Here is an 18,862-nt window from a genome sequence, read left to right as displayed (position 1 = left end):
TATTACTTCAGATGGAAATATAAAACTTTTAGAGTTCCTTAAAATACACAAGAAACTAACTTTATTGTACTTTGTATAAAATAAGTTAGATCCAATATAAAATGAGAAATAAAAGAGAATTGTCAAGGAAGGACAACAAGGAATTATGAATAAGAATTTGCTGCAGTATATGATCATAAGGTATAAAATATAACTTACCAGGTCACTAGTCAAGGTTAATACAATTTAAGAAAACTGTCGTTATAAGAACTGATACAAGGGTGTGGACATGGCTCAAGTGATTGCTCTTCCACTTAACATATGGGATGATCCAGGGTCAACCCCTGGGGCCTTCCGGTAAAAGAATAAAAGTGTGCCCAAAGGGCAAACCAAGTGCCTGTGCGGTGAGCCATATGCACGCACAAGGGCTCTAGCAGTCTACGGAGTGCCCGTGTGGTAATCTGAGTACACACAAGAGAGCCTGCATGGTGAGCCGGGGAACGACGAGGCTAGCAAGTGAGTCATGCACAGAGATGATGATGCAACAAGGGAGAGATGAAGGGAAAGTCAAGGCGTGGCACAAGAGAAACCAGGAATTGAGGTGGTGCAAGTGACAGGGACCCATTCTCCTATCAGAGGTCCCCAGGATCAAATCCCAGTGAATCCTAGAGAAAAAAAATGAGAAGTCCAAAAAAAGATAAAAAGATACAGAAGATCACACAGCAAATGGGCACAGATAACAAAAACAGCAGGGTGGGTGAGGGGGTGGTGAGGGAAAATAAGACCTGATATATTGAATAGTGCAGAAAATAACAAAGAAAGGTTCTTATAAATGCCTCAGGGCAATATGGTGTCAGAGAGCAATTTATTCAACTGTTTTAAGAAGTGATAGGCCAGTTGCTATTTTAAATATTCCAGCATACATGGGCAAAAAGGGAAGATTCCATCTAGTTTCCAGCTCTAGATGAAACAATTATCAAATCTGAGATTCTCTCAAGTCCTTCAGATGAGTTTCTAAGATGGTTTTGTGCACTCCTTAGCCAGGATGAACTAAGAACATCTTTCCATATTGTCATAGATGTATTTCCCGTTTATAGGATCAAGACGATAAATCTCTCCAGCTGACTGTGATATCATAATACTAAAGTATTTCTTAACCCTCTCATAATGCCCTGCACAATTCTCTATTGTCTGTACAGAATTTTCTCATTTAAAGGGAAGCTTTTGAGTTACTCCTGAAATACATAACTTTACAATTTTCCTTAATGCGGTCCCCTCTGCCTAGATGGTACTGGAAGAACTACCAATATGTTCTCGCTTTTCTCTTTGCCATCGAGGAGATCAACAAAGATTTCTTTCTCTTCCCCAACATGTCCCTGGGTTTTGAGCTCTACAATGCTTTTCCCAGTAACCACAGGACCTTGGAGAGCACCCTGTCATTGCTTTATGGCGGGAGTCCGACTCTCCCTAACTACAATTGCCCCCAAAAAAGTAAATCTATGGCCGTTTTTGCAGGCACCGAATCATCATTTTCAGCAGAGATCGGAACACTGCTGGAGCGCTACAAAACCCGACAGGTATGATGGTCGTGAGTTCTAGAGGGAGAGAATCTCATCTGTCCCTATGCCATTCCCTCACATTTGGTCAAGGGGGACGTTTGAAGCTGGGCATACATATGTCATGAGAGTTATAAGCAAATAGTATGAATTTCCTGTGATTGCACGAGTAATAACTTGGGTGAAGGGGACGAAGGAAAGTTAAGTGAATATGTTAAGATTCTCCCCACAGTCATGCTTAGCATCAATGCATCCTTCATACAGCAGAAGGGAATACTGACTGCTGACAACTTACTGACCCCTACTACTTAGCAAATCTCTGCAGTATAGAGGACTATCACCGGAGGTTATGACCCTTATCTGGTTGAGGGATTGCCTAAGACCAATGACGGCTAGTATGCAGATTTAGGGACTTTGTACCTTGTCTAGCATGCAAGATGCTCAAGTTTCAACCTTGTTCCTGTACTTTTCAAGGATTCTTTAAGAATCAGTTCAGTACCTTAAATGAATCAATTTAATGTATGAAATAAATTTACTATGACTTGAAAATGACATCAACTTACCACAGGAAAGAAGAAGAATCAATTCATACTGTTTATTGGAAATACTGTCTGTTTCATGTTAACCTCCATAAATTCACCACAGGTGCATATTTTGATCTTCCAGTGTAATTCCCATAGTCAACTCCCTGTCTCAAAGTCATTTTTCCAGGGGCCTGATCTAACATGATCAGGAATTAGGAAATCATACTGCCAGATTTATTAGCTATAGAGAATTGTCTATGAAAATTTTTTGAAAATATGTGAAGGTAGATGATTATATTTTCCAGTACAACTTATTTTATGATGTATTAGTAAGTTCAAATGTTGTTTAACAAAATAAAGATTGATTTCTTTCTCAAAGTTCACAACCAACAATGTTGGCAGGGTCTGGGAGGATCTCCTGTTTCAAAAGTCCCTCATAGAAAGCTGAGGTAGACACAAACATGTTTGTCTTCCGTCTGAATCTCATGCTTTGTGTGCTGCCACGAGAGGTGAACATATGAAGAATTTATTCTTTCCAATCATTCCAAATTAGGATTTGCTTGCATATGACACCACTGGGTGGAATTAATGATATATCCCTACTGAAAGGTTGAAAGTTTGGGAAAATATGATCTTTTGTGTTCCCAGAATGTTAAGAGAAATATATGATGACCTTTGTAGTCTCTCTTTCACCAAATATTCCATTAATTCTACCTCTAACATAGTGAATTCTTTGAAGTTCTGTTTAAGGATAACGAGATGAATTTCACTAAATGTAAAATTATGATACTTTATTTTCTTATTCAGGTCACATATGGCACTTTTGACCCATTCCTATGTGACAAAGGGAATTTTGCATCACTGTATCAAATGGCCATGAAGGACAGCTCTCTGGTTCATGGAGTGATCTGGTTATTGTTGTATTTCAGTTGGACTTGGGTGGCACTCTTTGTTTCAGATGATATGAAAGGGGAGCAGTACTCTTGGAACTTGAAAGCAGAAATGGTAAAGAATGATATCTGTATAGCCTTTACAAAAAAGATCCCTACCACTAAAAGTAAGCATTTTAATAATTATTTAATGTCCATTTCCAAGATTGGCAATTCATCTGCAAATGTACATATTATGTGGGGTGAGATGCAGATTCTCATAGTACTGGGATATTTAGGAAAATATTAATTAACATCTAGTAAGGTGTGGATTATGATATCAAATTGAGATAATACTTCAGATATGATGAACCATATGCTGCACTCTTTCCATGGAAGTCTCTCATTTTCCCACCAGAAGAGGGATATTCCTGGTTTCAAACACTTTCTCAAGACAATCCATCAAAATATCCAGAAGACTTTTATTTCTGCAAATTCTGGCTTAACAGTTTTGGTTGCTCACTTGAAGGGTCACTATGTGGAACAATTGGAAAGTGTACACCAAATGCTTCCTTACAGGTCATGACAGGAAATATTGATATGATTACTATATCTGATTATAGCTATTTCATTTATAATGCTGCATATGCTGTGGCTCATTCCATTCATGAAACACTTTTGGTGAAATTAGAAATGGTATCTACAGAAAGCACAGACCAACCTATGCTACATCCATGGGAGGTAAATATCTTTCACCCTGTTGAAAGATATCAACCTATGAGGAGAGGTTAAAATATTTTGTTGATATGGAAAATGATGATATTTTTCTATTAGGAAACCAGGAAAAGGAAATGAAATATTCATTTTTTTTCCCCCAGATTCTACCTTTACCTGTAATTTTCACATATATTTTGAGAATTCTCTAGATAGTACTGTTAATTTCAGATCATTTAATTAGAAATTGTATTAGAAAATTTATTCTCAATATTAGATGAAACCCTGTAAATTATCCACTATTAACTTATCACAAAATATAAGGAGGCCAAAAAGTGCAGAATTTTAAATTATTCTGTGGAATATATACATTTTTCCATCAAACAGAACAATGACTCCAAAAATAGGCTTATTTTCTTTATTTTTAAAGGAACATTTGATTACATAAATTTTCCATAAAAAATATATGGGAATCCCATATACCCCCTACTCTTCCCTGAATTTCCCCTATTAACAACGTGTTTCATTATTATCACACTTTCGTTACCACTGAAGAGCACAATTGCAACATTGGTACTAACCAGATCAGCAGTTCACAATTTCACACTTTGCACCACACAATTTTATAGTTGTTAACAAAATGTTTGATGGCCTGTATAGATATTGCAATGTTATGCAGGACAATTCCAAAGTTCCATGTTACAGCATTTCTTCCCTCTCCCTCCCCTCAGAACTTCCAGTGGCCACTTCCTTTATCTGAATGACACAAGTTCTTTATTGCTAGAAGAATAATAAGTCTACTTTTGTCCATAATTGCATACCCCCCTTATGTTTGTTCATTCCTCAATATTGAAGAATTTGGGATGGGAATGCCCACTTTGTTTCTGATTGAGAGGGGGCTTAGATACTTTGGTGTAATCATTAAATGGAAATTTATATTAAAATGTACAGTGTTCAACAGAAAAATAAAGAAAAACAAAGAAAAAGGAACAGATGGTGGGTCCAAAGGAAGATGAAAAATTATAGAAAACACCATGAAGACAATAAGAATGTGGAGAAACTGAGTAAAAGCTTTAATAATTATCTTACAAATGATCAAGGAGATTAGAAAACTAAAAACAATATCTAAAGGGTCAGGAAAAAAGTGAGTGATCAATATGAGAGTCATAATATAAAGATGGAAATTTTAAAAAGGAAACAAAGACAACTACTGGAGTTGAGGTCCACAATACTTGAAAGAATTCCAAGAGGTGTTCAAGAGTAGATTGGAAGTGATAGAGAAAAGGATCAATGAACTTGATGACAAAACATTTGAAATGTTTCAAACTGAGGAGTAGAAATATAAAGGCATAATTAAAGGCAAAAAAAATAGTCTAATATACATATTGGGAAACTCCAAAAATGTCAATATATACATTAAGAGAGTCCAAGTAGGAGATGAAAGAGAAAAAGGGAAAAAATGGAATATTTAAGGAATAATGAAAGAACATTCCAGACTTAGAAAAGACATGAATATGCACATCCAGAAGCTCAAGGAACTCCAGAGAAGATACACTTGAAGACCAATATACTCCATCATATAGTTACCACACTTTCAAATGCAAAGGAAAATGAGACAGTTGTGATAGTTGCAAGATGTAAAGCTAGTCCTATGTATAAGGTACTTTCAATTAGACTGAGTGCTGATTTCTCATCAAAAATAATGGAGGCAAAATGTTAGTGAGCAAAGTACTAAAAGCGTCAGCCATGGCTTTTACATCTGGTGAGATTTTTCTTTCAAAATTTAGGGAAAGAGATCTGGAAAGATGGCATCAGAGTAGGTAGACAATGCTCAGTGTTCTCACACAGAGAAAGAAGGGCAAAATGCAGATCTACTCTAGGGATCTGCAGACCAGGAAATGCTGTGCATCATCCAAGAGGGAGACGGCTTGAGAGACAAAGAAGCCAAATAAAAACTGTGAGAAAATTGACATCAAGTCAAGGAGGAAGCAGTATTTTAATAGATTAAAGACACATGATACAAACACACAAACACAAAATGGAACATTATTCAACTACAAAAAGTAATAAAGGTCTGAAAATGTATAACTTGGAAATTTGCTTCAGTAAATTACAGGGGAAAAATAAAATTATTGGAATGCAAAGGAACTGTTTATTCAGGGTTGCCCCTGAGCACATTATAACCATATCCTGAGGTGCATCATGCATTTATTCAAGTACTCTTCCATTGCTCTCACATGGAGAGGAAGAATGTCTTACCTAAATCCATGAAATAGTGAACACCTAAAAAAAATGTAGTCTCTACCAAAATGACTACTTAAAAGTAGGGATCAAGAAAAGAAGGTTTGCTTCATGGGTATGACCTTCAGTCTGTAATTTGAATCCACTTGACATTTCAAAATTATGACTTCCTTCCAGCTTCACCCACTTCTGAGGAAAATCCGATTTATAAACAGTGCTGGTGATCATGTGTCCTTAGATGAGGAAAGAAATTTTATGGTGAAGTATGATATCGTGAACACCATAAATTTCCCTGCTGGTCTTGCCCTCCTCATTAAAGTGGGAGAATTTGTCTCCAATATTTCACATCATCAAGGTTTGAGCTTCCATGAAGAGATGATCGAGTGGCCTGTTGGATTTAAAGAGGTATGACACCATATCAATGTAGGGTTTATTTATTATACAGTTATCTCAACACTCTCTTCATATTAGATTAAATTTTCACCCCTTGATCTCGGGACTAAATTTGTAAATTAAAATCAATTTCTTGACTTCATATTATGCAATCACACAGATATTTTGAGAACTTGCCTTTAAAGTATCAAGTATATAATTTATAATCTTTCATTTGGAATTAAAGTACAATGCAGCATTTGAGTGCATACACTGCCAGGCTACATTAATTAACCTAGTAATTTCCTCTGGGGTCTTGAGAAGACTAAATCATGTATGGATGATCCTTATTAGAGGCATTATAAACATTAATAGAATACACAATTAAAATGTCAACTCATATCCACAATTCACATTTTCCTGTGGTCATTTCAATACCACTCAGTACCAAAGTTCATTTGTCCTAACAGGCCATGACTTTCATCTAGTCTTTCCAAAGTTGAAAAAGCAAAGGGAATTTTGGAGGTGATTTGTTAAACAAAAGAGCTTTTGTCTTTAAAGTCCAGTTGAGTTTCTGCAAATTGGTGGCATACTGGGAAATAAAAACCCAGAACGGGATTAATCACATTCATATTGTTTTTCTCTACCTGATCTATATATTTTATACAATTCATTTTATTAATGAGATCACTTTTGTAATTGTGTTTTCCTCTCTAGAAATTAACATTTTCTATTCAGACACTTATGACAAGGCAATTTTATTAGGCTTACAACGCCCTAGTACCACCATTATAAAAAGCCTTGCTTGAAAGTCTTTTTCATCATGCGCTTAAATTATAGGAGAGTAAAACCAAGGTGATGTTACCCATGATAGGTGAAATATAAGTATTCTGATACATTAGTACATTGTTTGATTTTTGTATAAAGTTAATGTCCATGTAATATCAACATGTTAGAGATTGGAATGAAACTTGTTTACAAAATAGATGAGAAATTGTTTTCTCTTATTAGGAGATGAATATAGATGTTTCCTCTTTATTGGTAATATGTTCAATAATATGACCAATAATTGTCTCTTTCTTCTACAGACTCCTCAATCTGTATGTAGCCAGAGATGCCATTCAGGGTTCAAGAAACTTCCACAAGAAGGAAGGCCTGTGTGCTGCTTTACTTGTGTTTTAGCCCAGAGGGAGGCATTTCCAATCAGACAGGTATGAAAATATGTAACCAATCTATAAAAATACCTGAGACATAGTCAATATAAAGGAAACAAAAGAATATTCCATAGGGTCCTAAGACACCATTGTTCTCAGTTTATGCAGTCACTGATAATTTTCACATATCCATGTTATAATCACCAGGGTTACTCATGTTGGTTAAGGTCTCTTATGGCTCTGCTCATTCAATTAGGCTTAACTGTGGCACAGATTTGAATAAGCATTTTTTCTTTCAGTCCAGTGCTTTGTGATACAGCCTTAGTCAATGATCCATGGTGGATCATACTAACATCTAGAAGGTAAGGATCATCAGGGCACTTGTGAGTACCTTGAAGATTTTAGTTATGCAATTTTTCATGTGATAAGGACAGAGCTGGTTCATATACATTTTTGGGAGAATTTTATTACTTTATTTATCCTCTCTTGAAAAGAATGAAATGTACTTGTAATAAATGAGTGTATCAATTTATAAATAAATGTTCAATTAATTAAAGCATCAACAGCCCTCAGGAAGTGTATAATATATGCAAATATATATATATATATTTTTATACACATACATATATATATGTATTTGAAGTGAGGTCACAAGATCCTAATAAAAGTTATAATTTGGCACACTCAATTGGGGCTGCAACATGTACATAGATCTCAAATAGACAAATATACATAGATCTCATATAGGAGATATAAAAGTAAAACATGCATTGTGAAATATGTGTAAAATATGGAATGGTTAATTAGACTAAATTTTTCAAAATACAAAGTCAAGTACTGTAATGATTTGAATTTATCCATAAATGGTATACAATTCCAACCATATAATCACGACCATATTAGCATTAAGAACCTTTTAGTTTCAATCACTTGGGAGAGAATGAATAGATATCTTTGGAAATGAACAAACTAAAACAATTACTTACTTTTCTCATAAAGGATTTGCAATAACAAATAAGGATGTAACTCAAGAAGGAGAAATAGAAGAAAAGCAACAATACTGGACACCCAACCGACATGCACATGCTTATGTGTGCAGAGCAAGTCTCTTAAAGAATAAAGGCAGAATCCAAAGACAGTCACTGAATCAAAAAGGAATGAATGGGTATCTGAGAAACATAGTTGAGAGAGAATTAACTGATTGTTTTACACTTTTCTACTATTTCATGAATATCTCCTCTAAAAAATGAATGAAGAACTTTAAATCAGAAGTCACAAAATATGGCTTATTGACACAATGACATGATAAATTATTTCTGAAATGATTATTGCTACAATATCCATACTATCTGTGCTACAAAAAACAGAATTACATAGTTGAAATAGAGAAACTATTGCCTGCATGGAGATCAAATATATGCTAAATGATTACCTAAAATTACAATCTCAAAACTGTAAAAAATATTTACCAAACCTTGCATTTAGAATTCAATGAATCATAATTTAAAATTGTACCTCATTCTTCAATAAAATGATAAAAATTTAAAAGCCCCCAGAAATAAACTTATAAGAGTAATAATCTTCCAAACAGCATCCAAATAACCTCGAAAAAATACTTTGCAAAAGTAGTAAAATAAATGAAAACTGAATGCTAAGTGACTTTCTCTAACATATGTTAAGATATATACATGTAAAAAACAGTAATCAGTGGAAATTAAGGTAGTGATAAAGGTTAAGATATCCCAGAGAAATAATTAAATCTACTTTTCCTCACTCAGTGTGATTGTGAAAAAGGAACTCTTTAACTCCTTCCTGTCATTTCAGGATACATTGGGTGTGCCTCTAGCCTGCACAGCTCTTTGCCTCTCTCTTGTCACAGCTGCAGTTCTGTGGGTCTATATGAAGTATCTTCCCATTGGGAAGATGAATAACCGAGCTCTCAGCTACATCCTGCTCTTCTCCCTTCTCCTGTGTTTCCTCTGCTCCTTACTCTTCATTGGCCATCCCAACACAGCATTCTTCGTCAAGTCACCTTTGCAGTTGTGTTCACTGTGGCTGTTTCCACTGTATTGGCCAAAACCATCACTGTGATTCTGGCATTCAAAGACATAAAACCCAGAAGAACAATGAGATGGCTGCTGACATCAGGGTTTCTAACTGTCATTCCCGTCTGCACCTTGATCCAAGTGATGATCTGTGGAATCTGGCTGGGAACTTCTCCTCCTTTCATTGACATAGACACACACTCTGAGCCCAGAAGCATCATCATTGAGTGCAACAAGGGCTCTGTGCCTGCCTTCTACTGTGTCCTGGACTACCTGGGCTCATTGGCCCTGGGAAGCTTCATTTTAGCTTTTTTGGCCAGAACCTCCCTGACACCTTCAATAAAGCCAAGTTCCCTGACATCATATTTTCAGGCTTTGGAGCAACAAACTTCCCTGAATTTTGCATCTTGATATTACAAAATAGTGGAAACTGCTTTCCATCTTTATTTGACACAAGTATCCTGGTCATTATTATTATTATTATTGCTATTATTTTACAATACTCAAAGAGTTGTTATATTTTAGGAAAGAAAATCTTGGGACAAGATATCAAAGGGAATAAGTTTATTTGGGCTCTGTTTCATCTCAGACACAATTATATTTCATTACTTCCTTGGTTGGTGATACAGTTCCCCATAATTGAAGGTCAATAGGATTAGATTTTACTATTTTTTGTACACTATTTATGTCTGGGTACTGATGATGCTGACTTCTTTTTTTTTAAGAGTCCATGTATACAACTACCCTTAGACAAAGACTCACAAATAGAAATATACCTCAGATAAATGGCTATCACGAAATATTTGTCACAATTTTTTTCTATATTTTTAAAGTGACTGATAGAATATAAAATCATATTTTTCATAAATCTAAGTTATACTTGCATTTTTCCTATTTTCTTAATACTTTAGATCAAGTTTTTAAAGTTTTAATTTAATATTTATAATATATTTGAAATTTTTCTTGTCATTAGGTCTTAATTCATCAATATAAATTCTCTACTGATGTTCAATCTCTGGGTATTGTTTTTTTGTTTTTATTCTCATTTTATTTGCCCTAATTCCAGACATATATAATTGATTTATGCAATTATTCCTAAGTTTCTAAAATTTATCCTCTATTCACTGCTTCTAGTAATGTCTATTTCTGTGATTTTTGTATCCCAGGATATTTCATATGAGAATAATCATTGCGTATTTGTCATTCTGTGACATTCATTACAATATTTTCAAGTCCATCTCTATTTAGCATGCATCAGAAATTTATTCATTTTATGACTGAATAATATACCATTGTATGTAACGCAACTTGTTTTTTTGTTTTTTTTATCTTTTCTTTTTAATGTAACATTCAAAAAATATAATAGGTTCCCATAAACCCCCACTCCCCTTCCCCCACTACTCCCACATCAACAACCTCTTTCATCATTGTAGCACATTCATTGCATTTGATGAATACATTTCGGAACACTGCTGCACCACATGGATAATAGTTTACATTGTAGTTTACACTCTCCCCCAATACATTCAGTGGGTTATGGCTGGATATATAATGTCCAGCTTCTGTACCTGCAATATCATTTAGGACAACTCCAAGTCCTGAAAATGCACCCACATCACATCTCTTCCTTCCTCTCCCTACCTCAGAAACTCCCATGGCCTCTCTCTCCACATCAATGTCACAATTTCTTCCATTACTAGCTGCAACATTTCAACAGTAGAATATCAGCAAGTTGACTCTAATCCATAATTTATTCCTCCATCATTTGACCTTGGAATGGTGATGTCCACTCCATCTCTATATTGAGAGGAGGCTTAGATTTGACATGGATGATGTATGCAATTCTCCTGCTTGCATTTATAGGCACTTTCGGTTCCCTGGTGTGGTGGTTCACCTCCTGTTAGCTGACCTGGGTAAGTTCAACAAACCAGAGGGTAGGAGTTGCAACTCTGCTGAGGATTAGGGCCCAGCTGGTACATGGCCAGTCCAGAGATTCAAGTCTCCTGAGTATACACCAACCCTAGCACCAACCACAGGTTGACCATTGGATCAACTGTTGGGTCAACATTGCCCATGGGGAACTGTTGCTGTTGCATTGGGGAATGTGATAGATCTCCCCTGGGTAGGAACTCAGCACTCCCTCCGTTGTTTGTAACTGTAACTACTATGAAAATACCCAACATATATCCAAACATTTTTATGTACCCTATATATATGTCCTGGAGAACTCCCTCCCAACCATGTATCCCCCATCAATAACACCCCACACCAGTGTTCCTCTCCTGCCATAGTTGGACCTCCCTGTGGTCCAAATCTTCTTTAAAAATGAAGCCTAATATATTGCCAAATTCAATCAAGGAAAATGAAATATAGTGATGGGTTTAAAGATTAGAAGGAGAATACATACTAATTTAGAAAAACTAAAATAAAGTAAAAACAAATTGGGGTATTAAAAGATAAAAAATATCATAAATTTTTGTTTTTGATGTTTTACCTTTCATCATTGCAGTAGTTTTTGACCTGTATGTACAGTGGCAATGTAATTTCTTTCATTTCTTCCTCAGTGTCTACATTCTTTCTTTTTTTTTTCTTCTAATTTTTAATTTGGTCTTCACAAAAGTTTTAGATCACAGTAATTCACATATGCAATATAGGGGACTCCCATATATTGAACATCAAATCCTCTTCCCCCTTCCCAAGCAATGATATTTTTACATATTCATGTTATATTTGATGCAGCTGATGTACAGATATTGAAACATAGCTTTCAAACATGGTTCCATTTTGGTTTACATTATGGTTTATATTTTAGACTGTACAATTTTCTAATTTTTTGTTATTTTATGTTTTACATTATGGTGTACATTTTAGCCCATAGACTTTTACACATTTTTGGGGTAATTTAACATGTCCTATAGTCATCATTGCATGATCTTGTGGAGCATTTCCATTGCCCCCAAGTTACCCTGATTCCATCTATTCTATACCTCTCTCTGCCGCCCCTCAGGGCCCACAGTGACAATCTTCATTACTTGAAGGACCAGATTCACAGATTCTTGCAACAATGCTGAGCACTTGACATACTAGACTGCCCTAACCCATTTGGAGCCACTGATTCTCTTGAGAGACACAATTTTCTCTGTTCGAGAACATCGGGCCTCCCCAGGATGTGGTTACAGCTTCCCATTCATTATCTGGGTCTCTAGCCAATGATATAACACACTATGACAAAATGAGCACTCACACACTCCCTAAAAGCCTGCCCGAGGGCCAGATGCCCCCCCCACCTTAAACACCTTAAACAGATAATCCTTCCTTATTGTATTTTCTAAAGAGTTCTCTCGACATTATAGTTTAAACTGCATACATGACAATCTCTCATTTTCAAATGCTCCCTCCAGCCCTCCCCTCAATTCCTTGGGCTATCTGACCCATCCTCCCAACCTTAGCCCCCTTCAAGCCCACAAAACCCCACCCAAAGGTATCTCTATGCCCACATCTCATCCCATCTCTGTACAAATACTTACCTCCAGCTTATCATAGATTTCTCCCAGTAGGTGTCAGCTTGCAACCTTCCTTTTCCCCAAATCTCCTTTAAGCCTAATATTCAGTCTCTAGCTCTCTGAGACAGTTTGCTTTACTTATTTCGTATCAGAGAGGTTATGTAGTATTTATCCTTCAACACCTACCTTGCGTCACTCAACATAAGGTTCTCAAGATTCATCCATGTTATCCCATGTGTTTGTCCTATATTCCTTCTTATAGCTGAGTAGTATTCTATTGTGTGTATACACTATATTTTTTATTTATGCATTCATCTCTTGATGGACATTTGGGTTGATTTCAACTTTTGGCGGTAGTGAATAATGCTGCTATGAACGTTGGTGTGCATATATCAGTTTGTGTCCTTGTTTTCAGTTCTTCTGTGTTCAGTTCTCCCAGGAGTGGAATTGCTGGTTCATATTGCAAATCTCTATCTAGATATTTGAGCAACTGCCCCTTGTCCTCCATAAAGGCTGGTTCCTTGTGCATTCCCACCAGCAGTGGATGAGAGTTCCCATTACTCCACATCCTCTCCAGCACTTGTAGTCTTCTGTTTTTTTGATAGCTGACAGTTTCATGGGAGTAAGATGTTATCTCATTGTAGTTTTGATTTGCATTTCCCCAATAGCTAGGGATTTTGAGCATTTTTTCATGTGCTTTTAGCCATTTGTACTTCTTCTTTGGAGAAGCATCTGTTCAAATCTCTTGCCCATTTTTTTAAATGGGTTGTTTGTCTTTTTATTTTTGAGATGGAGGAATTCTTTATATATGCAGGATAGTAGTCTCTTATCAGATATATGGTTACCAAATATTTTCTCCCATTGGGTGGGCTGTCTTTTCACTTTCTTGACAAACTCCTTGAGGTGCAAAAAGTTTTAATTTTGAGGAAGTCCCATTAAATATTTGTTATTTTGCTTCTCGTGCTTTGTGTGTGAAGTTCATGAACCATTTCCTATTAAAAGGTCCTGTAGATGCTTTCCTACATTTTTTTCCAAGGTCTTTATAGTCTTGGCTCTTATATTTAGGTCTATGAGTTATCTTGAGTTGATTTTTGTGTAAGGTGTGAGGTGGTAATCCTCTTTCATTCTTTTACATATGGATATCCGGGTCTCCAGGCACCATTTTTTGAAGAGACTGTTCTATCCCAGTTGAGTGAGTTAGTTTGGCCTTGGCAAATACCATATGTGGATCTAAATCAGAACTCTCAATTCAGTTCCATTTGTCAGTGTTTCTATCCTTGTGCCAATATCATGCCATTTTCACTACTGTAGCTTTGCAGTATGATTTAAAGTAAGGTAGTGTGATTCCTCCAATTTCATTTTTCTTTTTCAATGAGGCTTTGGCTATTTAGGGCCTCTTTCATTTTTAAATAAATTTGGTAGTTAGTTTTCTAGTTCATTAAAAAATGCTGTGTTGATTTTTATTCAGATTGCATTAAATCTGTAGACCAGTTTTGGTAGGATAGACATCTTAATAATATTTAGTCTTCCTATCCATGTACAAGGACTATTCTTCCATTTATTTAGGTCTTCTTTCATTTCCTTGAACAGTGTTGTGTAGTTCTCTGTGTATAAATCTTTTACATCTTTAATTAAATTTATTCCTAGGTATTTTATATTTTTATTTACTATTGTAAAGATGATATTTGTTTCTTGATTTCCTCCTCAGATTGTGCATTATTGGTGTACAGAAATATGACTGAGTTTTACCCTTTAATGTTATAACCTGTAACTTTACTGAACTCATTTATAATTTCCAGAAGCTTTCTTGTAGACTTCTCAGAGTTTTCTATGCATAGGATCATGTCATCTGCAGATAGTGAAATTTTGACTTCTTTTCCAAATTGGATGCGTTTTATGTCTGGTTTTTGCCTCAGTGCACGAGCAAGTACTTCTGAGATTATATTAAATAGAAGGAGTGATACTGGGCATGCTTGTCTTGTTCCTGATCTCAGAGGGAAAGATTTTAGGATTTCACCATTGTAAATGAAGTTAGTTGTGGGTTTTTCATATATACCCTTTATCATATTCAGAAAGTTTCCTTGTATTCCTATCTTTTGCAGTGTTTTTATCAAGAGAAGGTGCTGTATTTTGTCAAATGATTTTTCTGCATCTATAGATATGATCATGGGATTTTTTTCCTTCATTCTGTTTATGTCGTGTATTACATAATTGATTTTCTTCTTTTGAACCATCCTTGCCGACCAGGAATGAATCCCACTTGGTAATGGTGTATAATTAATTTATTGTGTTATTTAAATTGAATAGCAAGTCGTTTGTTGAGGATTTTTGCATCTACATTCATTAGAGAGATTGGTCTGTAATTTTACTTTCTTGTGGTGTCTTTGTTTGGTTTTGGTATTAGGGTAATGTTGGCATCATAGAATGAATTATCAATGTTCCTTTTGTTTTGATTTTTTTGGAAGAGTTTAAGCAAGATTGGTGTTAGTTCTTTCCAGAATGTTTGGTAGAATTCACCTGTGAAGCCATCTGGCCCAGGACTCTTCTTCGTTGGGAGGTTTTTAATGACTGACTCTGTCTCTTTACTTATGACTGGTGTGTTGAGATCATCAGTTTCTTCTTTCTTCAGTGTAGGCTGTTTATGTGTTTCTAGGAATTTGTCCATTTTCTCTAAATTGTCATTTTTGTTGAAATATCATTTTTCAAAGTATCCTCTTATGATAGTCTTTATTTCTTTGGCAGCAGTGGTGGTATCCCCTTTTTCTTTTCTTATTTGTGTATTTGCATCTTCTCTCTTTTTCTTTGTTAGTCTGGCTAAGGGTTTGTCAATTTTATTGATCTTCTCAAGAACCAACTCTTGATTTTATGGTATTTTTTGAGTGCTTTCTTATTTTCTATTTCTTTTAGTTCTGCTCTGATCTTTCTTTGTTATTTTTTCTTCCTTCTTCTTTTGGGTTTATTTTATTTCTTGCTAATTCCTCCAAGTGTTCATTTAGTTCTTCAATTTTAGTTCTTTCTTCTTTTTTGATATATGGATTTATGGCTATAAATTTCCCTCTCAGTAAAGCTTTTGCTGCATCCCATATGCTTTGATATGTTGTATCATTTTCATTATTTTCAAGGTAGTTATTGATTTCTGTTGAGATTTCCTCCTTGACTCACTGTTTTTCTTCTTTCTTTTTTTAAAAATTTCTCTCCCCTTCCCTGCCTCCCCCCCAGTTCTCTCCTCTCTGTGTCTACTCACTGTGTGTTCTTGTGTCCACTTGTATTCTTGTCAGTGGCACTGGGAATCTGTGTCTCCTTTTGTTGTGTCATCTTGCTGCATCAGCTCTCCATGTGTGTGGCACCACACCTGAGCAGGCTGCACTTTTTTCATGCTGGGTGGCTCTCCTTATGGGGTGCACTCATTGTGTATGGGGCTCCCCTACATGGAAGACACCCCTGCATGGCACGGCACTCCTTTCACACATCAAAATACCACTGTTTTTCTAAGACTGTGTTCTTCAACTTCCATATCTTGGTGCCAAGTCTGGGTCTCTGGACCTTGTAGATTTCCAGCTTCATTCCACTATGATCAGAGAAATTATTTTGTATGATTTCAATCTTTCTGAATTCATTGAGACTTTCTTTGTGACCTAGCATGTGGTCTATCTCAGAGAATGTTCCATGTACACTTGAGGAGAATATATATTCTGCTGTATTTGGGTGTATTATTCTGTATGTGTCTATTAGGTTCAGGTCCTGTAATATATTGCTCAAAGTCTTTGTTTCTTTATTGATTCTCTTTTGAGATGTTCTGTCCAATGGTAATAGCGGTGTGTTAAAGTCCCCCACTATAATTGTAGAGGCATCTATTCCTTCACTTAGTTTTTCCAGTGTTTGCCTCATGTATTTGTTAGAAGCATAACTGTTTGTGATTGTTCTTTCTTGAAAGATTATCCCTTTCACTAATATGTAGTGTCTATCTTTGTCTCTCAATTGTTTTGCATTTAAAGTCTATTTTGCCTGATATTAATATAGCTACTCCAGCCCTTTTTTTGGTTATTGTTTGCTTCTAAGAGTGTTTTCCAGCCATACACTTTCACCCTCCTTGAATCCCTGGGTCTAAGATGTGTTTCTTGTAGACAGCATATAGATGGGTCATATTTCCTAATCCAAGCTTCCAATCTGTGTCTCTTAACAGGTGAGTTTAATCCATTAATGGATTAACGTTGAAAGTAATTCAACGTTATTACTTTCAAGGAATTAATTATACTAGCCATATTTTCTCTGGATTTGTGTTGTCATATTTTGTTTGATTTTTTTCTCTTTTTGTCTTCTTAGTTGTTCTTACACTCTCCTCCAACTCTGTCTCTCCTGTTTTTTCATTTTCTCCTGCAGAACTTCTTTCAGTATTTCTTGAAGGGCACATTTCTTGTTGGCATACTCTCTTCATTTCTGTTTATCTGTGAATATTTTGAACTCTCCATCATTTTGGAATGCTAGCTTTGCTTGATAGAGTGTTGTTGTTTGGAAATATTTTTCTTTTAGTGTCTTGACTATATCATACCACTGCCTTCTTGCCTCTATGATTTCAGATGATAAATCAGCAATTAATCTTATGGAGCCTCTTTTGTATGTGATGGTTCTCTTTTCCCTTGCTGCTTTTAGTATTTTCTCTTTGTCTTGAGCATTGGATAATTTGAAAGGTTTATGTCTTAGGGTAAGCCTGTTGGGATATATGCTGTTTGGAGTGCATTGTGCTTCCTGGACATATACATCCATCTCCCTCAATAGGTTCGGGAAGTTTTCAGCTATTATTTCCTCCATCACCCCTTCTGTCCCCTTTCCCCTCTCTTTTCCATCTGGGATGCCTACGATGCACATATTTGTGCACTTTGCATCATCACTCAGGTCCCTAAGTCCCTTCTGGATTTTTAAAAAAATCTTTTTATTAATCAATTCTACTATCTGTTTTATTTCAGCTGCTCTGTCTTCCACATCACTAATTCTTTCCTCTGCCTCTTCAAATCTGCTATTATTTGCTGAGAATGTATTTTTGATTTCTTGAATTTTGCTGTTTATCACCATCACATTCATTATCTTTTTGTGTATGATTACAAGTTCTTCTTTATCCATTCAAAGTATTTTCTTTATATCCTTAATCTCTTCCTTTACTTCATTAAAATGGTCCCTGATATATGTTTTGAGACCTTTGATTAATTGTCATTGTTCTGCTCTTCTTCCATGTTTTTAGTTTGTTCATTGGATTAGGCCATGTTTTCCTGATTATTGGTTTGGTTTGTAGTATTTTCTTGCTATCTTGTCATCATTTTATCTTGATGGGTTTATTCAGTTAATTAACTTCTTCATCTCGTATCAGGGTTTAAGTAGTATTTTTTGCATATGTGTTAAGTCTTCTCTTTGTCACTTTGTTCTTATTCTATTTCCTTGTTGTTAGCTGTGTTCCCTTGAAGGAAAATATTAGAGCCAGAAAAAGCACAAGGGTTAAGAAAAGAAAAAGTGTAATAGTAGTATTGATAGTAAATGTTAGTGGAACCATGTGAAATATAGGAGAAATGATATTAAACTCATGTGAGCTGTGTAGAGTTATAACAGTAAGAAAAGTTGAGTAGCTATAATGAGATTGTAAACTGAATATGGGAGGAATATAGTATGAATAAAAAGGCCAATGTGGTCAGGAGAGAGGGAAAGAGAAAGGAAAGGACAATAAAATAAAAAGTGCATAAAAGATAGAAAACAGAACAGCGATATTAGAAATAAAAAGGCAGAAAAATTGGGGGCTAAACAAAGAGAGTGGAATGTAAGAGAAACAATAAATGATGGAGCATAAAAAGATGTAAAGGACAGGGAATAGCATTTAGTAGCCAAAATCATTACACACAGAAAAGAGGAAATTGAGGAC

General features: G+C 35.6%; 1 pseudogene; it reads left to right on the top strand.

Annotated features, from left to right (window-relative positions):
- Window positions 1–268: 268 nt before the first annotated feature.
- LOC139438581 (vomeronasal type-2 receptor 116-like) overlaps window positions 269–18,862 on the top strand; it is a 70,729-nt pseudogene continuing 52,135 nt past the window's right edge.

Source organism: Dasypus novemcinctus (genome assembly GCF_030445035.2).
Source record: "Dasypus novemcinctus isolate mDasNov1 chromosome Y unlocalized genomic scaffold, mDasNov1.1.hap2 SUPER_Y_unloc_1, whole genome shotgun sequence".
NCBI lineage: Eukaryota > Metazoa > Chordata > Mammalia > Cingulata > Dasypodidae > Dasypus > Dasypus novemcinctus.
This window is presented reverse-complemented; position numbering and strand designations above follow the sequence as displayed.